General features: G+C 38.7%; 1 protein-coding gene across 3 annotated transcripts in view; it reads right to left on the reverse strand.

The window, feature by feature from the left end:
* KLF12 (KLF transcription factor 12) overlaps positions 1–25,222 on the reverse strand; it is a 429,124-nt gene that overhangs the window by 108,143 nt on the left and 295,759 nt on the right. The gene's annotated exons all lie outside the window — the stretch shown is intronic.

The raw sequence follows: 25,222 nt of genomic DNA on the forward strand, positions 1-25,222 counted from the left end.
AGCTAAAGAACGGAGACTATCGCGGTGGTCCCATTTTGTCCAAGAGAACTAGAGCTTTCATGGATAAGTAACACAACTCAGAGAAGACACAGGCAGTTAACCAATAAGCAATCTGGCTCTGAGAGCTGAAGTCTAATTGTAATAATGATTCCAAATAACTGGTGGGAGAGTTGATGATCTAAAATACGTTATGTTTATATCTTAATGAAAGTTTAAAATATGTTAAATATGATATCTTTTTTGATGTACTTTTCAGGATCATCATAATTGAGGATTTCTTTCCAATATTTTCGATAAATATTATGAAATACATCTGCTACCAGCATGCTGGGAAACTCTTTTTACCCATACCTTCAGCCAAGCTGAGGAAGTAATTAGAAAGGCTTTTTAAAATCTGCATTGCTGATTAGGTCAGATGATTAGCTTATCTACATACTTGCATAACTCTACTCTATTTTTATTAAATGTGGGATAGGAACATCTCCCCTAGTTAACCTCCATTAGTCTTTGAGTTCCTCAGTCGTTTCAGAAGCAACTGATTCTCTGGGGGCACCCATTCAGAGAAAATGGAAACATTACCTAGGCACCAGAACTAAAAACATCATCTACTTCCTAAGGAAGAGCAGCAAATCAAGTATAAGCATCTGGAAAGAATTTATATTTGAGATTTTGTTCCTTTTGAATGAGAAAGGGATGAGAGAGCTTTGGGTATCCCAGATCATTGCTGAGCGGGGTGCGGGGGTGGGGAGAGGGGGCTGGGCCCCAGGGTGGGGATGATGATACTTGGTAAGTTTCATTCTCGTGTGTTACAAAATCCCTGTGAAGGTAGAACACCTGCAGTTGAACATATCTACTCTAATTTTCAAATATGTACATACAATAAACTGTTCCTGCAAAGATCGCTACAATGAATCATGTCTCCAGTTACCCATCCATGCCCTCATGTGGCTGCATCCCAGGATGACTCCAGACCAGGCTACGTGACGACGTAGCCAGTGGACTACCAGCCAACATGACACAAAGTCAAAAGCTTGAAAAGCACTTGCATACTGGGTTTCCCCTCAATTGCTCACTGTTTCTAGAACCTCGCCACCATGTGAAGGAACCCAAGAAGCCTAAAATACATGTTGCTCTGCTGGCAGCCGACCCCGACTGAGGTAAGTGACTCATTTGAGCATGACCAGTCACCTTCTCACTTCCAGAAGATTACAGCTGTGTGAGTGACCACAGTGAGACTACCATAAGAGCTGCCTGGCTAAACCCATACCAAATTTTTGGCTCACAGGACGATAAGCAAAAAAAAAAAAAAAAAAAAAGTTACTGTATCAATCTACTAGATTTGGGGATGATTTATTCTCAGCAATACAAAATCAATGCACTCTCCCAGATCCTTTCGGAGATTTCAGGCAATGATGTGGAAAACTGCTACAGTTATGGTCAGCCTGTCTCACTCCTCTCTATTCTCCTCCCAAGAGGCAACCTGACCTTAGGCAGCATAAATTTAAGTGGGCCGTCAATATAAATATGGAAACTAAAAGTCACATATTATATTCTTTATTATTTACTTCTCAATCCAAAAGATTCAAAATGTATTGACAGTTATTTTGGCTTTACAGGCACCTTTCTTTGGTCCTTGTCCTGCCTCAGTCAGGCTTCTCCTGGAAGAGGCCATCATTGGTATTGTTACCTGGATGAACAAAGCTTTTCTACCCCTTTCCTCAAGCTCGTAGCTGAAAGAAGGCTTATATGGGGGGTTCTTCTACTCAAAGCCAGATTTCGTATGTTTGCCTCTCTTCAACTCACCAGGCATTTTCACTTTACCTTCCCTCACACTATCAGCAGACTGACACAAGACACAGCAGCACCCGTGTCCACCTCAGCCTGGGCACTGTCCAAAGATTAAAGGCTCTATCTTACATAAACTGGCCCATTCAGCTCTTCTTCAAGGAAAGGAAGTCCTTTCATCGGTCACCATCGGAAATGCAAACAGTGTAATGATCTATGAACATACACGGAGGCTTTAAGACTACCACATCCTAGCCAGAATGACTCGCAGAAGAGTTAGTGCAATGCCTTTCACCTTGACCCATCGGGGCAGGCGGGGTGGGGGGTGTCCACGGTCGGAAGGGCATGAGGCAGCTGATGGGCAGGGGCTGCGTACTACCAGCCTTTCTTTTCTCCTCAGGTCCCAGTTAAAGAAACCCTGGCTTCCAGGATTGCTGCTGCTTTCTTCTGGACATGAAGAGCAGGGGGAGAATGGTGCGGTATAGGGAGAGGGAAAAGGAGTATATGGTGGTGGGGGGCAGGGAGAATGTGCAGGGGAACATGCCTAGCATCACAGAGTAAAAGAGTCATCTTCCATCACCTTCCAGCAAGAATTGCTCTAAAAACGACAGCTGCCATGTTTAAGAGAAAGAGCTCTGGCTTCAGAGACATGGGTAGGACGTCTGGCCGGGTCCCTTGCAGCCCCTGACCTTGGGCAATTGTTCTCCCACCCTCCCCCTCCGTTCCTCCTCACCGTAGGGGGTTTTGAGCGGTAAATGAGATAAGACACTGAGAGCACTTACTGCCCGCCTGGCGCCGAGGAGCGCATCACCGTTCAGTGGCATCTGGGCAGGAAACTTAGTGCCGCTCGCACCATCCCTTCTAGGACACCGCTGCGAAATCCCTTCCATCCCCTGGGCTGTTTAAATTAGGCAGTTTTTGTTTGAAATGTACCTAAACTGGAAGCACCATCACCGAGGCAGAATATATACTGGATGATATACAACACCACTAGTCCTCTTGATCCAAACATTCATTTATATATTCAGCCGACAGAGATTTACTGGACAACTATGAGGAATCAAGCACTCTTCTGGGTGCTGTGGAGAGAGCCGTGAACAAGGCAGATACAAACTCGTGCCTTCAGCCTGGGGGTCGGGGGAGACAGATGATCAAAGATAAATAAGAAAAACATAGACGCAGTCAGATAATGAGGAGGGCCACAGAGGAAAAAAGAGTGGGGAAGTGGGGCTGGGGAGGGGGGCGCTGGAGGCTGCTGAGAGGAAGGTGGACCGTTCAGGAGCGGGGTGGCCAGAAAGGGCTCGTGGAGAAAATAAGAGCCGAGGGAGGACCTGAGGAGGCCGGCGAGGGGCGGGGGCGTGGGGGAGGCAGAGGCGGATTGGAGAGGGGGTGCCTTCCGGGCACAGCAGACAACAGGGCTAAGAAGTCCCAAGGTGGGAAAGGGTGTTCTGTGCCCAAGGAACCACAAGGAGGCTGTTCCGTTTCTGGAACTGAAAACGGGACAGCAGAGGGCATGAGGCCAGACAGAGGAAGGTGTGCACAGTACACGTGAAGACTCTGAGCTTTTTGCTCAGAGGGGGAAGGGAAGCCATCTGAGAAGAATCAGCCCAGCTCCTGAGTCTGAAGCACGAGGGGAGAGATCCAGCTAGAGGGACATGCGGGAGGAACATCAGGGACATTAATATTCTCTGAAAATCTCACTAGCTTGTTTTCTCTTTGGCCACCTCATGCTGGCTGCACATACAGCATTCAATGAAAACTCAGGGCGTTACCACCTGAAGACCTGCAAGGTAGGTTCTCCATAATATAGTCGTACAATACCTCTCCTGACCTCCTTTGCTTTCAGAATATCAATTGTTCAAATAGATGCCTGATTTTTCTAGCCTATCATGCTCTTTGATTTTACTCATTAGTAAAAAAATTTAACTGAGAGTAGGGTGAACTCCAAGATTAGAATCAGCTCTCCAGGGCCCCACGTTGCTTACTGAAGAACTAAAATCTGTTTCTTGGGGTGCCTGGGTGGCTCAGTGGGTTAAAGCCTCTGCCTTCAGCTCAGGTCATGACCCCAGAGTCCTGGGATTGAGCCCCACATGGGGCTCTCTGCTCTGCGGGGAGCCTGCTCCCCCCACCCCCACCACCCCCTGCCTCTGCCTACTCGTGATCTCTGTCAAATAAATAAATAAAATCTTTAAAAAAAATAAAATAAAATCTGTTTCTTACTTTCTTTACTTTTGCTACTGCTAATGAAACTGTATGCCTTTGCACAATGGCAACTGTGATTGTCTACATAATCCCAAATGCAGGTTTAAAAATGTAATCAATTATGTAAATCCTGGGATGTTGGTACTGTGTAGATATAATAGGCAATTTATTCATTTTTTCCCAATTCCCACCCACACACTTGACAGGGTAATGGCTTCTGCTCCCATTATATTAAAAAATAACCTCATAATGTTCTTATAATTCTCTAGTGCAAGTACCGCATCTCAGTTATAATGCTACTGGACCTCTCCACAGCTTTCAAGACTGCTGATTATCTCTCTTCATTTTCACTTCCAGTCTCTTAAAATTCTCTCCTCCCTTGGTTTTGGGATGGGCACATTAAGGCCTGTGGGCCTTGTCACTGTTTTTGTAAATAAAGTTTTATTTGACCATACTCATCTGTTGTATCTCTGGTGGCCCTTTAGAGAAAACATTTACTGACTCTACTGTACACTAATTTTCTTGGGTGAGTTGGACCCTCCCCCCCTCATCCCCTAACCCTCTCCCCTCCCCCAACATCCTTCCCTTCCTCTCTTTTACCTTTCATCTCCTCTTTCTGCATGCATCTAAAGTTTCCTTTTCCCCTTAAGCTTCCACTACTTACCCTCTTCTGCCTCTTTTTAATGGTGAGCTTTTCATTAATGGCACACAATCCCACAATTCTACAGTCTCAGAGGAAATGAATACCAAATTCGTGTTCCCAGCTCTGATCGCTCCCCTCAACTCCAAGTCTCTTATTTCTGGCATCCCGGTCCATCAGAACGTTCCAAAGTCATTTCAGACTAAACCCAATTCTTCTCTTGATTTTACCCATCATTTCCCTCGTCACCCAGAGTCATTCATTTCATGGGTGAATTCACTCATTTTATTTGTACCCCTTACATGAGTACGATTCACCAACTATTGCTAGTGCTTTAACCCCATGATTTTTCTGGAACTCCTCCCACCCCTTTTATACTACTTCTCCGTGAACTTTCTCAAGATACTGCTAAGTACGTTTGTCTCATAGAGAATTTCTCCAGGAAGTGAATGGATGCAGGGCTTTCCTCAAAAGATTCCTTATCTAAAAACCTTGAATTTTTCCCACCATCTAACAAATAAGGTTCAACAGTCCTCTCCAGCTATTCCTGAATTCTTTTTGCATTTGGAACTCTGAGGAGTCTTACACTCAAGGCTCCTTCCCTAATCCAGCTATATCTGGCTATTTCCTTCCATCCACTTTTAGTCAACAAAATCTCCCCTTCCTGCTGAAGGGCACCGTCTTTCATGAAGCTCCCTTTCATATTCTAATGCAACACAATCTTTTGATTCCAAAAAAATCCATACTTTGTATTTTATATATTTTTATGGTACCTGTGCATAATTTTGAATTATACTTAAGCATATATTTATTTTATATGCCTGATTCTGTCTACTCCTTGAGTAGGAAAGCCATATCCATTATACTCTCATACACAGTAAAATATAACATTGGCTGATGAAGATGATGGTAATAAATGCAGGTCTCTGAAATGGTCACAGTGGTTCTCAGTTGGCAAAAGATTCTGCAATATAATGATGAGAGCACCTAGATCACATTTTATTTTAAAAATCACATTCTGGCTTATATTTTAATATTAACATTGTGGGGAGGGGAGTTACAATCATTACAGTTCTACGACTCAGGAAAGTCCTAGATAATTATATTTTGGGTCTGAATAAGCCAGTGAATGACATAGGAAATGAAATTTTATTCGCTTTTTAGCTAAATTACATTTAACAGGCTTTTCTTTCCTTTTAGGAAAATATTTTAAATAGTTCAACATACTTACCATCTCTAGAATATGAGTTACTGCCTGGAAACTTCGGTAAGGAATTCAATCATTTAAAATACAGCTTAAAATGAATGTTTGTTGAGATTATCACAACAGCAACGAGGGTTTCATTTTTCTAAAGAATCATGACTAAAACTATTTTTCTTGTTTCTAAAAAGAAAATGAACACAGATTTGCAATTGTCTTGTGTTCACTGGAAGCACGTCTTCGAGCACAAAAGGCTTTGGGATTAAAGAGTTCATAAAATTTTCCATTAATAAGTGGGCTTTTACACTATGCTTGGTAACCTTATACAACTCTCCCGAGTCAGCTAAGAGCCTTGAACTCTAGGAACCCTCTGAGATATGACCACGCCACTATTTCCTGTTCCTTTCCATTTTGTCAATTCATTACAACTGCTCAAAACCCAAGCTAACCAGCCCGATTGATTTATTCAGAAGTGAATCCACTTTAAGCAGAGATGATTTTAAATACTTAATAATAAAGTGATTTTGTGGTGAGTGCATATGGTAAATAATGAAATCACCAAACTCATTTTCATGTGTAATGCGGAGAGATGATTTTAGGCAATAATCCACGGCCTTTTAATTCACTTTTCTAATTTCACTTGGTCTTTTTGCGTTATCTGTGTTTTCTGGTCCATAGACTGGATAAAATGGAATCTTTCAAGACATAGACTGACATCTGCTATAATAATTTTAAGGACCACTGAATCATGGCCCTTGTCTTAGGTGCCGTGGCATGCAGGAAACAAAAAAAAGGTGGCACACAGAACTCCTGTGGCCCATTTAGAATTAACGTTGCTGTTGCCCCTCTTCCTCTTCAAAGAAGGTGTTCTCCATGCCTCATTTTAGGATATTCTTAAACCAGCAAAATTAAAAGTATGTCCTCATATGTAATAGTGGTCTCATGTGTCCTCGCAGAGACAGGCAGTAGACCCTTGGAATTCTTGAAGACGTGTTCTAAGACCATAAAAAATCCTCACATCTATGAATTATGCCCACAGGCCATTGAATCTCTTTACAGTTTTCAAGGTTGCTCATGATTTCTTTTCATAGCCACTTCCGGCCTCTTCTTAAGAATTTCTCTCTCTTGGCTGCAGGAACATGCACACTTGTCCTCACACCCTAGAACGCATTTCCATCTGGAGGTACAGATTTCTTGTGCATATCCCCACATCCCATTAAAAAAAGATTATGGAGGTTTTCTTTCTCGTTCAGTGGGTAATTGACACGCCCCCCCCCCCACACACACCGTTGCCCACGAAGAGCTTACAAGCCTTACTCTGTGGGGCCACAAGCAAAAGGCACGAAAGCAGCACTGAGAAGAATCCTGTAGTTTGGAGGCTCAGTCTCTCATGTCCCTGTGACTCTAACCTGTAACTGAGCAAAATATCTGTAGTACCTACCAGACTTCTGGGGGACACTTGAGAAATACAAATCTTAGATGGTATACCTGTGAATGCCAGTAGAGGCTACTCTTGATATCACGGAAGGAAAGTTTTCTTTATGAGAGCAAAAGTTGGTGCTGACCCTTCTCTTTCCAATGTGTTGCTTTGGCGTCATCCTAACCCGGGGTGAATAAGCACTCAAAAATGACCTGTATAGATCTTTGGGCCAAAAAGCAAGTATGGCTACATTTTTTTCTCTGTTTCCGATCCAGGTTGAAGGACATGCCAGTTCCTGGCCTAATTTTATGCAAATTGCAAAGAGAGAAATTTGCTTTGTAAAATTGGATTAAAAGTATTTTCCATATCAAGTCTGTCTGGGATGCTTCTGTAAGAAATGATAATTCTGTTTGTTTCCCTCAATCCCTAAGAGGGATTCCCTAAGAGGCACTGTCTGTTTTCTGACTTGTTTTTAAAGAGACGTTATTTTGATACTTTGCTAACCACCCTCCTTCCCCTAGAGAAGATAAATTACCTAAGTCTCTAAGAAAACTGATGAGGTCCTTACACCTGGAAATGGAATCCTACTTCCTTTGGCTTCAGGAACATCTGTCACATTGGGGCTCCTTTGCCCAGACCCTTTCCTGAGCTCAGAGATGCAAACCCTGGACATAGGTTAAGGAAGGAGCCATCACAGGCAGCTGGTGCAGTCTCCAGAAACGACTCTGGAAGAAGGAGGCCAAAACTGTAATTCTGCCCAGAGTCAGGCCAGGGGACATTAGTGTTTCGAGAACACTATATAATATAGGCTACGTTGAGAGAGGGCATAGGAAGCACACACTAGTCTTTTTGGCTTTCTTAACTTTAAACTGGGTTTACAACTAACTTCTCTATGAATGACGGTCTAGGTTCTGTAAGAAGAGACAGTTTCTGAACATAGGAGCTATCACAGAGAGTGAGGTCTGGGTGATGCTTCGGGTCAGTATATTTAGGTAATAAACACAAGATTTGATGTGTTTTCTTTGAACATGGTAATAAAGAAAAAATTATTTTTTTAAATTGGTAAAAACCAGTAACATTTATGTTAGAATACTTTTAAAATTGATAGTGCCCTAATAATATGCATTCTGAACATCATTTATGCTGATTTCCGTAACCAAAGCTGCTAAGCCACCTCCTCAACACTAAGCATGAGCTGTCCCTGAGGCCAAGCACGGATCTGAGAGGCCAGGATGGTTCATTATAATCCATGCAAGTTCACATGCTAATAAGAAAGAACTTCCTTGGTGTCTACCACATTTATACCATCAATTAAATAAGATGTCAGAGGCCAAAGTAACTCTTCAGCATTTACATTCTTTTTTCTCTTTCAACCATGCCAAATCTTGAAAATGTTTTCTTCCTATTGTCTCTCACACCCAACAATGTACAATGTGAAAGATAAAATATGAAGAACCATTCAACAAAAGTTCCAGTATTTTCTTTTTCAGAAACTTGCTTATAAAAATTGAGGTAAATTATTTATAGCTCTTCTTTCATGTCACTTTTATGAAAAAAAAATTCCCTCACATATATGGAATTCTACACCTATTTATTCTCTCAAAAGATCAAAAAAAAAAAAAAAACAAAAAACCCTTAACATTTGCAATATTTCTTTCAGGTCATTAAAAAAGGTAAAATATTAGAGAAAAAGCTGACTTTTTTTTTGTTTTATTTTACTGTTTGTTTCCTTCTTCCATAGTATCCTGGTGTATTTAGAGTTTTTATGCTTTAACTACACAGATATCAATTAACAATGAATACAGTTTTGCCCTTTTAAAAGCTATATAAGAAGATCATATTCTACAATTATTTTCATTTAACATTAGAGATTTATTTACATTCTTTCATTTAAAATTTTTCTAAAGTCTAAAGTCATTCTGTGTATCTATTCTCCTCCCAAACACAAGGAGGATTTAGCATGTGATAACCACCCAAGGAACATTCCAACCTTCCCTATGTTCTTATTCATTATAGTTCAGAATTTTGATTCATGTTTCACCACCAAGAGTTAATTAAAATTTATTTCCTTTTGCAGATATGATTCAGGGCTGGACGCCAGCACCCTGAGATCATGACCTGAGCCGAAATCAAGAGCTAGCTGTTCAACCACCTGAGCCACCCAAACACCCCTACCTATACTTTTAAAACCAGTTCTAAGCTCACCTTTCCATTTGGGTTCTTCTTCCTTTTTTTTTTCCCCCAAAAGCGTATTCTTTAGATCTTTCAGAAAATTTCTGTGGGTGGTAAGCTCTTAGTCAATATATGCTTTAAATAAATTTTATTTTACTGTTGACTGAATTTACCTGAGAACAAAACTCTAGGATCCCTCACTCAGTCCTCTAAAGAGACTACTGCATTGCTTTCTGGCATTTCTTATTGTTGACAGTCTTCGTTTTTCTTTAACTCCTTTGTAGATAGCTGTTGAGATTTGACTCATGTCTGACAGTTTCACTCCTGTGTGTCTAGATGCAGATCTATTTTTACTGAGTCATCTATATTGTAAGATTCATGGCTTACCTAATTTTCCAAAATACCCAGACATTTCTCTGAATATTGCTTCTCTGTATAACACATTCTATCTACTCCTATTTTATAGATATCCTTTCAGATAAATTTTGGAACACATCAATTCATGTCTTGCATCTTTTCTTCCATGTTTTTGTCAGTTTTTTCACTTTACACTGTTTTCTGGGCAAAATTCTCAGTACTGTCTTTCAATTCACATACTCTTCCACTAGAATTTTCAACATGTGGCAATTGCCAAAACAAGAACTTGGGAATTATCTATATTTATTTTTTCCTTTGTCCTCGACATCCATTTGGGCAACAAGTTCTGCCTATCAGATTTCCATTCCTACTGCCTCTGCACCTGCCTTTAGGAAGTCTCGCCTGCCTTCCTATGATAACTCACCAGCTCACAAGCTTTCTCTGTCTCCCTGTAGCATTCACTTACTACAGAATTGGCCGACAAGAACTCTGCCAGAATGCACTGTGTTCTTTCATATTTCTAGGATTTTTCACCTTTTTAAAATAATTGCCTTTCCTTCCTCATATTTATGGGGATAATGCAAGTAAACATTTTACTGTGAGAGAAGCATCCTTGTCCTGCATCATCACCAACCCCTCCCAAGCACTGAGCTTTGTGCTCTTTCCTTTGTGACCTACCTCTGTGAGTCTACACTTATCTGTGTTATAGGACGCTTCTCAGGAAAGCTGCTTTGCCTCTTCCATTCACTCAACTATGAGCTTCCTCTGGGCATCATCTGTGCACAGTACAGAAGACAGCTGAATGATAAATGTGCACTGAATCAAATGCATAAGTAAATAGAAAGGAAAATACCGGGAAATTCCTGGATAAGGCAAAAGGTTAAAAAAAAATGAGGCTTAAAGTTTTTTTTTAAATAAAAATATTTCAAATGTTCTTATTACTGTTCAGTAAGAGTACTGGTAGTTCAAGGTTTTTACCAAGGTTTTGATAAAAGAAAAAAAAAGCAAGAAAGAAAATAAATGGTGCTACAATCATCCCATTTGTTTAAATATTAAATATGAAAACTTTCCCTTATTTAAATGGTATAATATAGGGAATAAGTTTATAATGAATCAACTAATTTCAGTCAGTTTATTAAGTCTGACAATTTCTAGGTAGTATCCTTTTTAAAATGTGAATATATATGGACACATGTCTCTGTGCATGTTCATGTGTAAATTGATACATTCGTGCATAAATAAGGCATGGTACCAAGCTCTTCTTTGAGCAAACTCTACCATGCCCAGATATGGCCACTGTACCTTGTACCTTACGAAAATGCAAGATCTCCCTAAACAAACCACCCATCGGCATATAGTAATAATGTGGCTGATACTCCTTACATCTCCTCTGGAATAAGATATGGTACGAGTAATCTTATCAAGTAGAATATGAGCCCATGATGGCTTGTGCTTGCTGTCTGTAAGGATAATTCTACTCTTGATGTTTGCCATAATTAGAAATACAGAGCCCAACACTGAAAAATAGCCATAAACCATCCAATGGCTTATTTAGACTTGTAAACTGAAAAAGCTGTCATCTTCCCTTTATATCAGATAATGTAAGACTATACAGTTAAAATTAGTTTAAGTTATAATGGAAAGGGGGGGTATTTTTCAGTGTGAGGGGCTTATGATGATGCTTACTATAAAAAATGATCGCAAGTGGCCAAGGAAGGAAAGAAACAGGCCTGTCAGTAGTTACTTTACTTGCAAGGTGGATAATGAGATAATAAAACACGTAATTGGAGGTTAAACTACCTTGATTACTGTAGATTATACCAATGGGTACAACAATGCCATTAAGCAAGCAGGGCCTCACCAGTTAGCGCTCATTTGTAGGATGCTGAATCCATTGATTCTATTTCATTACAGCCATGACTTTGAGAACGTGTTGGAAAATATCTGCTATCCCGTATCACGATGCCAATCAACTTTGGACAGCATATAAGGTATTTTACTCTTTGACAAACGCAAGAACATGAGAACTACAAAAACATAGAAAAGATACTATTTGAGACTCCGAAGAGAAACGAAAACTGGAAAATGTCAGATCTTACTATGAAGCTATTCTCTGTAACCAAAGACACATTTTATGGAATTTATTTTCCAATTTTAAAGAAGGCATTTTGGAACATCTGCTATATAAGCTAGGATAATTCTAAAACTGTAATGTTATAATGATTATTAGCTATTGGCTAGTGCTTGGAATTTTATTGAACTCATTAATCTAAGAAAAATAAATATAATTATAACAGTGATAATAAATGCTGGCTGTGTTTTTACTTTGTGGTTTCCACTTGTGTTTTTCAGAAAATAACCACTACCCAAATGAGGCAAGATAGAACAGGCACGTCTGTGTTGTATATGTCTGTCCAACCAATTCTCGGCTCAAGAGAGCTCCAGGCAGAGACCAGATACGTCTACAAATGACACAGATGTCGATCCCTGAAACTCAGTGAACCACACTCTGACAAAATTTCCCTACACCTACAAATGTTAACCTACAGCTTGAGGCTGTTTTTAATGCTGCAAGACGCTGGAGAAATGGAAATACATAATACGGTACCATAAAGCTGATATTTAGCAACATAGAATTACTTCATGCAATTTACAGATAGAAAGACAGATACAGATATACAAATTTCATATATCACGAATTTTAAACCTTGACAATAACATAAAATGATTTAAAAATACAATATATCTAGTTCGAAGAAATCTGGAATTGGATCAACACTGACAAAATTTCCAAAAAACAACAAAAAAAAAAACCTGACAAATTTTCTACATAATTAAGGCACACCCCTTTAAACATCAAGTCCAAGTATGGCAAATGGGTTTAGAGTACTAAGAAATGTTGATTTTACTGAAGACTCTATCACTAAGAAGCTCTGTCCTTACAAAGAGTAGAGGAAGTAACATGGGTCTCAGTTTCCTTCTCTGTAAAAAAAGGCCATAACACCCACATGTCTGTTATTGTTAAGACTTGAAGATGATGTATGTAAAGCACAGAGAACATACAGGCATTCGATAAAGGTTAATTATTTGAATGATTTTTAATAAATATCTGTATTAGATTTATTACATACTTTCTTTGTTGCCTACTTCAAATAGACTGACCATAATTTAACCTTTCTTTCATTGCTAATGGTCATTATTTCAAAAGCAATTATTGTGCTGTAATAAAGTATTATCTCCAAGGACTAAAGAGCTGTGTAAGCCTATTTACTCTAATCCCAAAAGACCTTGCTATGATTTTTCGAGGTCTTATTTTAATAATAATTTTGACACCTTCTTTGTTAGCTGTCACTTTTTGCTCTCAGCCTACTGACTAAAGGGAGTTTCCTAATTTGGGCAGAGGGCATAGCAGAGAGGGGGTATCGAGCTTTTGTAGCCTAGTAACGCAAAATCAGTAGATCTGTTTTCTGATAGTCAGGAAAAATACAGAAAGTGAAATGTTCCACAATTTTTGCGGCTACTGGGAAAAACATAAAAACATCTAACGAGACAACATTCCAGGGGACCCAAGTTATAAAATAAAAAATGGAGATCTACTCCTCTTGGCTCCTTTTCCTTTGCAGATCTCGTTCACTAGTTTCTCTCTATGCACAGCTGGAAAATCATTTTCTGAAGGAATGTAAGAGGTATATCTAAACTAAGAGTTAAAAGGCATTCTTTTTCAGGGCAAGGATCTCCGGCCCTCTCCTGTAAGTGATTCCTAGTATATATCATGCAAGCAGTTTGTGTTTCACACTCTAGGCAGTGAATGTGTGTGTGAGTGCGTTAGAGCCTACAATTCAGGGAAAACCACACAATCTTTCATTCTTTATGTACTCTCCATCCTCAGCCCTCATTGTTCACTCTCTTCCCGGTCTGGAATACTCCTACCTCCTCTGAGTAGCAAAATCTTATGCTTCTTTAACTTTCGACCTCAAACGCCACCTACTCTACCTTCATTATAACATATGACTTCCTCTAGAGTCTAATTCATGTTCTCCGAGGATTTACAACCTAGGTCTCTAGAAGGGTTCCTCTGTTTTAAAGGGCTGTGTGTTTATAGTGGACTGATTTAAAACACCCACTCCTGACAGAGGCCACACCAGAGATGATGAGGGAGCCCTTGGATGTAGCGCGGAGAGACAAAAATGCAATCACAAAATTGACAATTCCTTCTAAACACAGAAGATTTGAAACGACTCAGACAGAGCTCTTTTCAGATTTGTGCTTGGGTTTGCTTCATGTACCTTTAAGATTAGAGGTCTGTGGAAGGAAACCAAATCTTTATTTTATGGCTGCAACAAATAGGCCCACCATGGGAAATATGTCATTTATTCTTTCTCACAAAGAGACATTCACTGCATAGTGCAAATAAAAGTAGCATTTTCCCTCTACTTAAGGTTTGTTAGATGAAATTTATGTTTTTAAAATGCACTGCAAACACCAAAATCTGATTGTACCATTATCAGCTTTTAAATCAAAACAGCTTGCTATCTAGTAAGGACAGAAGAACTGGTCGATTTATTTCATAAAACTTTATGTACAAAGAGACAGTGTCTATGAACTTAATGGAGAGAATATAGAGTCTGGAGGGGTAATTTTTATTACAATTTATAGTGGGATTATCCATACTCCACAGTTTTCAGATTTTATTGAGATTTTATGGTACTATGATGCTGACGCAGTTAACTGGAGTAGGGTAGGAGGCATAATTGTTTCACCCTGACTGGGAAAGGAAATTGGTGTTACTGTTATATAAGAAGCCCACACCAGACTCTATTAATTGCCTGAATCCAATCAAAGCCATTATTTATCCTAGTTTCACAGGTAAAATATTTTACCTGAGGGTTGAAACGATAAATAAGGTCTATAATTTTCACACGGCAATATCTTTTCATTAAGACCCTTTCAAAGTCATAAGAATACTTTTCACCCACAGGGGTTCAACTCCAGAGACGATTACAATCTAAATCATAGCAAGCATCTGTAATGTACCACCAAATATCATTCTTCAATATTAAGTCCCGTGAAATAAAACAGAAACAATGCACGCAAGAATGCCAGGGAATTACAGATGGCCCAATGACATCAAACAGTTAACAGCTGGAGGAATGGTTTTCATTCATTCTGCAGACACTTAGTATTCACTGTGTCCCAGACACTGATAAGGCAATAAAACAATGCATGATATAGATATTATAATATAATTATATATTACATATTATGTATTGAGCCAAATATATTGAGCGTACACACACACACACACAGAAATAAAAGCTCATATATTGCCTTTTAATGTAGTATTTCCCTTTGTAGGAAAAAAGGACATTTTTCCCCCAGGTCTTTTGCCAGAGAAAGAAAGGGTCTTCCAGGAAAAGGAAAGTCTATGGGTAAAAGTAGAAGAGTCGTCATGAAAAGCAATGGAAACTGTAGCTGGGACACAAGACGTATTTGGTAAAACGGCAACAGACTGGGATGGAAGGAGCCAAACTGAGGATATGAGGAGTCTTGCTGGTTATCATGTTACATTGTTTCATCTCCTTTACCATGTAAGAGAAAGATCCTTTTAAGGTTAGAGGTTAGGTCTAACCAGTGTGGCCGACCAACACTGCCACAGCATTCCTAAGCATCGCATGTGAAACATTGTACCTGTACCAGACTACATTAATTTACTAATTTGTTCATATCTTCAACCCATAAATATTTATTGAGCATTAACTAATGTCAGGCATGATGCTATGTGTTGGAGAAACAGTAGCTACTGAAGCTTGCAGGGATTTGGGGAGATCCCAATATTTTAATCTTGGAGTAGAGATTTATAACAATGTATCCTACATATAGACATATGTTTATGTAAATTTTTTTTTAAGATTTTATTTGACAGAGAGATCACAAGTAGGCGGGGGTGGGGTGGGGTGGAGAAAGCAGGCTCCCCACTGAGCAGAGAGCCCGAAGTAGGGCTCAATCCCAGGACCCTGAGATCATGACCTGAGCCAAAGGCAGAGGCTTAACCCACTGAGCCACCCAGGCGCCCCTGTTTATGTAAACATTTATAACACTTACAACAACTACACTTTTTGTCAACAGAGGAGGTGACTCTCTCACTGTCTTTCTTTACCCCAGGAAACTGAGAAACCCATATATCATGAGATTGTCTTTCTAATGCTACCCTGTTTCTACTGAACCTCCTTCTCGTAAGCCCCCAGCTAACTAAGGAGGTAGTTCTGATGAATTCTCCAAGTTATTCCAGTTTCACCAAATTCTATTTTCTGTCTTTCTGAGTTCTTGCTGAGTGGAGAATACGTCTCCATTTACCTTTTATTTTTTCTCAATGACATTCAGCAACACTTGTTAGCTAGCCTACAAGTTGGCATATATGTTTCTATTTATCCAACAAATATAAACCATGGTTTAAAAAGAAAAACAGGAACAGATACACAGAAAGTAATGTTTTCTTTCTGCTAAACAGAAGTAACATACAAATATACAGGATGGAAAGTGGGACAAATGAGTAGGAGTTATACACTTGTGTGTGTGTGTGGGGGGGGGGTCCAAGTTAAATATAGTCTTTTCTAAACACACACACACACATATATATATACACATATATTACAAATATATATATATATACAAATATATATATATATTTGTGTGTGTGTGTGTGTGTGTATTTCATATACTAGAGTTCTAAAAATGAAGCAGGTAAGTTACATTTCAAATTTAGGTTCAAGTAAATAGGGCATATTCACTGTACTACCTTACAACCCTAAAGTAGCTAGTGGGGGAAATCTGGAAGCCATGGGAGAAACTAAACTACCGACACTTGCATTGCTTTAAAACTCTACCACTAGATGGCAGTACAAAGACTGTCATTTTCAACACAAGTGGCTTAATTCCATAGCACTACATTAGTTCTAGGAGAGGAGACTGGATGAGACAGGAGAGAGAAAATGGGAGAGTCCAAAGTAGGTAGAATGGTGAGGGGTGGAGGGACACAGAGAAGGCCAACCAGGAAAAGGGAGAACATAAGCAAATGGAAGGAAGGTGAAGAGTGAGAAGGCAGAGAATGAAGGTGGGGCCAAGGCGGATCTTTGAGAGGGAAGGAAAGGGAAGCCAGAGGGACTGAAGCAAGGGTGAGAACTCCAATGTAGCCTTTTTCAGGTTTTCTGAGCAGGAACAACAGCAAGAAATGCATAGTTCAGCATGACTCAGTATACACTCTCTCTCTCTCTCTCTCCCAGTACCATATTTGCATGTATGTCAATAAATAGGTTGCCGAACAAAAGTTTCACTATGTAATACTTATTTCAGTGATATACTCAGAAAAAGTCTCAATTTTATTTAATTTCTTTCAAATTGCCCATTTTAAGCTACCAAATCGATTTTAAGACTCAACAGGAAAAAATCCCAGAGTATGAACAATATTGTTTCATTATACTGTAAACTAAACTACCTTTAAGTGGAGTTTTATTTAAAAAAAATCTCCACAGCTGGGATCAGGGGATACTCTTGGCCATAGGATCAAGGATTATTTGTTGAATAAATGAATTAACAGAAGAAAAAAGATGGTAGAGCCACCAGGTCATGAAAAACACACGAACTGGCCAGTGATCAGGGCACAATTCCCTCCATGTAAAGGTGGCTGGAAAAAAAAAATCAAGTATATGATGGTGACTCTGTAAATTGATGGCTTTTCTTTTATTTCTCAGATAGACAACTATCAACTTGTTCTTTTCTAAAGAACACAAAGTAGAATACCAGTTAATGAAATTCTCCACTAACAATGGAAAACCAGCAAAGAGAAAAAGCTGAGAAAATAGTTCAATAGTTCAATAGTTTGGAACAAAAAAAGAGTTAAGGGAATAAGAACAAATAGGGAACAGAAAGCGCAGCCAGAGAGTTGTAAATAATTAAGAGGCCAATTTACAATAATGCCAGCAATGATTCTAAGACTGAGTTTCCCTCTTGGATCTTACAGTCTTCCTTCTTTCATTTGCTCCTATAGGTCTTAAGACTCATTGGATAAAATGCTCATTTGCTATGCAAATGCTCATTTAATACAGAGATGCTAGATTTCCAAAGGTCTCTTACAATGTGTATATATCTCCAAATATCATCAAAATAATTCTATAAATACCTGCAATTATTAGGTAAAGTAAAAATTTCCTTATGGCATAATAGCACCTGTACTATGTGAAATTTATATGTAAGCGAGAACTAAATTTTTATATTTATTATTTACAATAACTTTATCTCAGGTGTGGTGAAAAATGAATGTAGCAACTACATTTATTCATTTATTTATTAGTAAAATATCACTTATAAGCATATATTTATTTATTTATACATAAATTCAATCTTTTTTTAACTATAGGAGGAACTTTTCCAACAAGTTAAACTGGTATGTTGGCTAACAATTTACAACAGAATGAATACAGAGGCCATTTTGTTAAAACTCTTATTTAACTACTTTCTCTAATAAATAGATTTTCCAATCATCTACATCTTCTCCTCCTTGAGTAATATCTACTTCTGAGTGAAGTATCATCTCTCTCTAAATGTGGATTCCATCTACCGTCCTTATGTTCTTCTTTTTCTCTTTTTTTGTGCTTTGTACTTTCATTTAATATTTAACTGTGTGTAGGGGGGAAGCCAATTAAACTCATTCTTTGACATTGTACAGTTTACAAGGAGCTGATCTAGAATTTTCTCTTTTCTGCTAATTCTCTCAGCACAATACAGATAACTTCTGTCTCCTCTCTGAGCCAGTTATTATCATCAAATCTTTGAACTAAACCAATTTATGCTAGATGAAGCAGAGAAATTAACAAATTGAAGGTATTGCAGATGAACAAGAACTCAAGAAGCCAGTGTTTTGGAGGAAGATATTCAATTTCTTGTACATGTCCAGAAGTGAAAAGACACCAATAAATATCTTGTCCTTGTGGCAAATCAGGTAAATGCAAACAAGTGCCCCATGCATCTCTCTAAAGTATTCTGAACTCTTATTTAAAACTCCATTTTTCATTAACCTTAGCTAACTGGCTTTCTCACTCTTTAACAAGTTCCTGCCTTTGCTTTACGATGATAGTACTGAAACACTCAAGTCCTAGCAAGTCCGTAGTTCAGAAGTGTAAACCCAAAGTCAGCAACACTCCAGTCCCACTTCCCAAAAGGCAGCATTAAAAAAAAATTTTTTTAATGAAAGAACATAAATGGTTTATCAACAAAAACCAAATGGAGGCCTAAAATGTCAACTATATTTGGAAATTCTCATAATTAAGCATAAGTCGAAGAATAAATTTACCAAAAGAAGCTGTAGTAGTTCAATGACTCCAAAAGTAAAGACAACCATACACATAGGCATAGGTCGGCTGCCTGGGACTATCCTGCCGTATGGACTGATGACACCAGCATTCCACTGAACGCTGAACTAAAGGAGGACTGGCACGTGTAAGGGAGACAGAGGAATTGAGTCGGTGACAGAAGGAACATCACCTGAAATGAGGCATCCTTAACATCCACAAGTGAGAGAGCTGACAGCAGAAGACAATGGAGGAAGCAGAGATCTGAAAGGGGGTAGCTTCTCGCAAGCAAAACCATAGCCACACTCCATGGTCAGGAGAAGCCAGAGCTAGAGCCCTAGTCTCCAACCAGCACTGCGGCGATCACTGCAATGACCGTATTTCCTTTCACAAATAGAAATGGCACAGGACTAAAAATACACTTGTGGCTTCTTCCTGTTGGCTGCTGAGAAAAGCAACAGCCTGGAGGAAAGAAAATGGGGTGTGAGTATTTCAAATTTGCCCAAGACCACATCCCTTTGAAACTCCTGAATGAGTGCTATGAAAATAAGGTATATTTTTGGAGGATTCTTCACTTCATCTAAATATAATTTAAAAAAACCCACAACATTCTTAAAAAAGATGACCAAAGGAATTACATGCCCAAATGGGGCTGGTTTCTTAACAGCAGTATCAACATGCTCTCGTCAGATATCTTGGGGAAAAAAAGTACTTTCTACTCAAGGATCTAACAGCATAATTGTTTTAAGTCTGGAATAATGCACTCAGAACCCATAGGGAGTTGTTTTTCAAGTATGACACCATTATAATAAAGAGTCTTAATGCAAAAAACCTGTTTTATACAACTCTGGTAGACCAGGCTGCTGGGGGTGCATTTTCATGTAAGAAAAAGTGGCTATATAGGAACCTGTAGCTGAACACCGGCCCTCTAGGCAATCCATTTTACAACAGTCACAGGGACAGAAGAATGGGATGGTGGTTAAGGAACACTACCCTTGCTGCCCTTAGGCTTTTTCAGTTCTGATTATTCCAAAGCCATTGATCAGTCAGGTTCTTGCTTGAGCCTCATTCTTAGGCATCAAGGTGAGACTGACTGCTCCTTCAGCTACCTGGAGAAAGAACAACTCACATATTGGAGGGAGGAAATGAGTCCTTTTTTTTTTCCCCCCTAGCTCATCAGCTGGATGGCCACAGACTGGTTATGGTGTTGCTCTTTATTTTGAATTTCTAAAACAGACCATTCATTAATACTCAGATATAAAAAATAGTTTTAAAGGACCAATGCAAAGTGTTTTGGGTTTATTTTGTTTTCAACTACTCTATCCCTTCCTCTAGGTGATGAATGAGAAATGTTTGATCTTACATGAATTAATTCTGGTATCACTTTTATAACTCTCAATGGACCCAATTTTATTGAACCTTAATTTGTTTGCTTTTCATTATCAACCCTAGATGATTATCTGCTGTTTTTGTATTTCCTTTAACTTTCCATCGTGTCTCTTTTTTTTCCCTAAAAACTTTGTCAATCTATTAAGTTGACTTTAGAACTCCGATAAATTACTGCGAGATGTAGGTTACTTCCACAGTATCATATAAGCAACGAACGTGCAATTAAAGACTTTGCTTCTACAGCTCTTTCCTCTCTAGAATTACCCATTTTCAGCTCTCTATTGGATTATTCTTGATATCATACAAATGGGTTATAATATCTCCCTCTTTTTAAATCCTTCCCTTGAGAGCCTAAAAGGCTCTCCCGCCATCCATTTCTCTATACAACTCTTTCCTGCAGAGCTATTCCAAAGAGCTGCCTAGACTTTCGGTCTTCCCCTCCTCACCTCCCAGCTGAACGCAACTCACTTCAGTCAGTCCTTTGTCCCCATGACTCCACTGACACACTGTCACTGTCACCGATGAACTGCACCCCGCCAGATTCCCAATTCTCAGTCCTCATTAAGCAGTGATTCAGTGATTCTTGTGAAAGGAAGAATGTAAAAAGTAGTCATGTCACTTTCCTGCCCAAAGGTCCAGTTCAGTGACTTCCCACCATATCTAGGAAAAAAACAAACAATGTAACCAAATTCTTTGAGGCCATACATGACCCGGTCTGACTCACCCCTCTGGCCTCATATCCCATTGCGCTCCCATCGCTCATTCCCCTCCTGTTCACCAGCGGCCCTGTAGTTCCTCCTCACACCAACCATGCACCCTCTGTGCCTCAGGGTCTTTGAACTTCCAGTTCTCTCTTTCTGTAAAGGTCTTCCCCAGGTATTATTATCATAACGTACATTCCAGGTAGGCCAGATTGTACCTAAAATTGCACTCCTGTCTTTTGACTTCCCGTTCCCTTACCATGGCTTATTTTTCATTATAGCTCTTAGACCATCTGCCATAAATTGCTTGCCTCAATTGTAAGGTCATTACAGTAGACATTTGCTCATCTTGGAACCTCAGTTCTCAGAATGTTACTTGGCATATAGGATGTCCACAGGAGGAAGGGAAGGAAGGAAAGAAGGAAGGGAGGGAGGGAGATACCCAAACTTGCTTTCATCCAGGCAATTACCAACCATGACCAACTTTGCTTGTGATCTGTTATAACTCCTACGCTTTTCTGCTACTAAGTATTTGTAAAAACTAATGAAAATATCACCTGGAAAACCTACCAAAAAAACTTCCCCAGGCTGGACTGAAACTCCTTTATAAGGTCAAATAATCCCTTTAGGGTCTTGTTTATAAATAATGTGTCTCAGGTGACATAGCAACAAAACTCGGGCCAGATCAGTCCACTGGCTGTTCCCTCTACATAGAGAGCTCCCATTTCTCAGCACAACCATTTTGGGGGCTAACTGCCATTTTGTCCTTTTGGTATCAAGAGGGAAAATGTCTTCCTTGGGAGACCTTCTCTGATATCCTCCCTCTTGTAGCTCTAGCCCAAGTTGTGTTTGTCCAGAGTATCATGCTGTTTTCTTCAGATCACATATCACGTTCAAGGCCGAACTGAGATATGTCAGTGCACGGACCTAGCTTGTCATTCCTTTAGACCAATATTCTTCAAATACATGAATGGGCTGAGTTTCTATCCTCACTGAAAAGTTTTCTCACCTCCTTCTGTCGCTAGTCAAGCACACTCACGTGGACATTTCACTCTAACTCATCCCCAAACCCTAACCACCCCACTGAGCATCACAGTGGAAACATTTCTAACCATATATAATACCAATGTAAAAATACTTTTATCAAATACAACTTTCTCCATCTGCAATTATAATTAAACTCTCCTCGGCAAAAATCCATGCGTAGTCTATGTTTTAATCCAACTGAAGCACAGAATGTCCACAATTATCAGTTAATTATATGATTTTGTTTGTTTGTTTGTTTAATGTCTATACTTCCCAGTAGACTATGAGCACCCTGAGATAGAAACAGCATCTGTTTTGTTCAACACTGTATCCTTGGACCAATAAAATACTCACTACATGACAGATGCTCAATAAATACTTGCATGGACAAATGACTCAATTCACATGATACGTCATCTTAAAACATGGATAGGTACATTCACAGGTCTTTGTGTACATGACAGATAAGGTAAGCGATTTATCTACCAGAGACCAGATGTGTTATAACAACTTTAAAAATAATTAGCCAGTACATTCATCTGCATTTATATGGGTTAGTTTTATAATTTTATTGTTAGCATTTTGAAAATCCAACTCCCCTATCATATTTTCTTTTGCTTATCCATATCAGATATACAAGTTCAACATGGGAATGGAATAGGGGCTCCCTTTATCACTTAGCCATTTCATTGTTGGCCCAGTGCCCAGCTGCACATGTGCAAAATAAAGACTTGAAGAATTACTGAAATGCCCTTTCTTTTATTCATTCTGTGAGGTAGGCAAGCCTCCTCCACTAGACACTTTTACCATCATCTAAGTAATCAGTTAAACAATAAAAAAAAAACTTATAAAATGTTATAGCAATATTTGTATAATATGGTGATTATGAAAACATAATACAAACTAATAAAAATAGAAAATATGGGATGTTTCCAGATAATTTCTCATAGTAAACTCTCATCCCTTATAACCAGTAGTAACAATTTTGAGAAGCATTTCTGTACTAACTTCTTGGGAGCAGTTTTTCATTTGTAAATTAAGTATGTTTTTTTCCTTCCAACTTTGTTTTTATACAACAGAGAAAATATTTCTGAACATTACTGCTTCAAGTAGCTTGGGAAGGTGATAAATAATAATAAGTAACTGCAAACATTTTATTGATAGTTGATTAACCCAGACATTAAGCTCTTACTTAATCTCCTCAACAATCTTCAAGGATAGATCATGTCATTATCCCCATTTAATCTTTGAATAACACTTCCCAGTCCGAAACTGTAAGTGAAGGGACTAAGCCTAACTCAGATTCCTGATTCTGACTCTCCTGCTCCTAATGTCCATATCATAGTCCAGGGGATTTATGGTTATATCAGTTTTTATTCTGGGCATGAGAAAACTGCTGAATAAAAAACGTGGCATGAAACTAACAAACACACTTGAGAGCAAATTATAGCAGGAGTCGTAACAAAGTTCTTTGGCAGAGACATAGTTTCCAGAAAATTAAATTTTGGCAATATACTTTCAATATCAACCCCCTTAAATAAAAATAACTTCTCCCTTAGAAGATAATGTCAAATAAAAGAGATATCTCTTTTGTTTCCTTCATTAGTACATCAAAATTGTAAAAAAAAAAAAAGTGAACAACATTAAAATCTTCGTCAATCATCTTCACAATTAAAGCAGTATCTCCCTTGAGGGGAACGGTATAAGGGCTGTATCCTGTGGTATACACATATACAGATAAAGTAACGCAATACGCAAGCTTCCACTTTTGCTCTTTGTTAATTCCTAATTCTTAAAAAACCTGTGAACACATCTTGAAATTACGAAAGAAAATAAATACCTAACCCAACAAAACCACATGACGTGGCCTGCAGTTATGCTATTATTCAAATCGGTTAGCTCCTTTTGATCAGAAGTGTTAGTAACATCAGAGAGGGTTCAACTAAAGTAAAATCCAAGAGAAGACTACTTCATACCTCCTTTTTGTCTACTTGGTCACTCAGATGGTGGTGGGACTAGTTCAGGGCCTGTGCCCGAAACAGCACAAAAGACAGAGGTCTCCACATTAAGCACAGAACGCTACATCCCAAGTCTGCACACTAAAACCTCTTAGTGCTGTAAATCAGGTGATATTTTTCAGTTGTTAATACTAAGAAGGTACAATTCATTTCGTGAGCTATGAAAAACCTCAATGCAGGTAAGACAATAACTTGCCAAAGATGGATGCAGTTTTGTAGAGTCAGTTTGCAAAAATCTCTCTAACTTCACAATCAACTGTTGTTTCTAGGCACTGAATCCTACCTTATAGGATTATAAAAATCTAGGCTTACTAGCATTTTATGAGAAGGCGATGTGTTTATGTATTCATCAATCATATTTTAATGATGGGCCTCGGTAGTAATATGATATCAACGCAAAAGGAATACAACATATCTTAAACCCTCATCATTTCTGGGCCCTGAAGACAATATACATGCATAAGTGTTTAGTTTTAGAGGGAACGAGTCAATGATTATGGGCATTTTCCATTTCCACAGAAGGGTGGCTTATTTTGTAGATTCATGATAAAGGAAGACCAAATCGACAGCGTGATGCTACTTTAATTCCTTTTAATAAAAACTGAAGAAAAAAAAAAAAAAGAGCTTAGATGTAGGAACTGCATAACTGCATAACTGATCAACTGCATAACTGCCATATACAAAATTAGGCAACCAGGTATTATTAAATAGAGTTATGTAGCAAAGCATTTCCTTCTAAATCCTGGAAGGGAATTTTAATATTGCATTTTGAAATACTGCATCATACCGAGTCATACCAGTATTTAAAATGACAGTAACTTCCACTAAGATAAGACCTCAAGCCACATGAGAATTTTGTAGTCAAACACCTAACTTCAGAATTATTTTACTGGCGACTCAACTTACAAGCAGTTATGCTAAATACAGATTATTCTATCCATTTGAGCCTTTGAAGGTAAACATCATT

This window comes from Mustela nigripes, chromosome 15, assembly GCF_022355385.1.
Source record: "Mustela nigripes isolate SB6536 chromosome 15, MUSNIG.SB6536, whole genome shotgun sequence".
NCBI classification, from domain to species: domain Eukaryota; kingdom Metazoa; phylum Chordata; class Mammalia; order Carnivora; family Mustelidae; genus Mustela; species Mustela nigripes.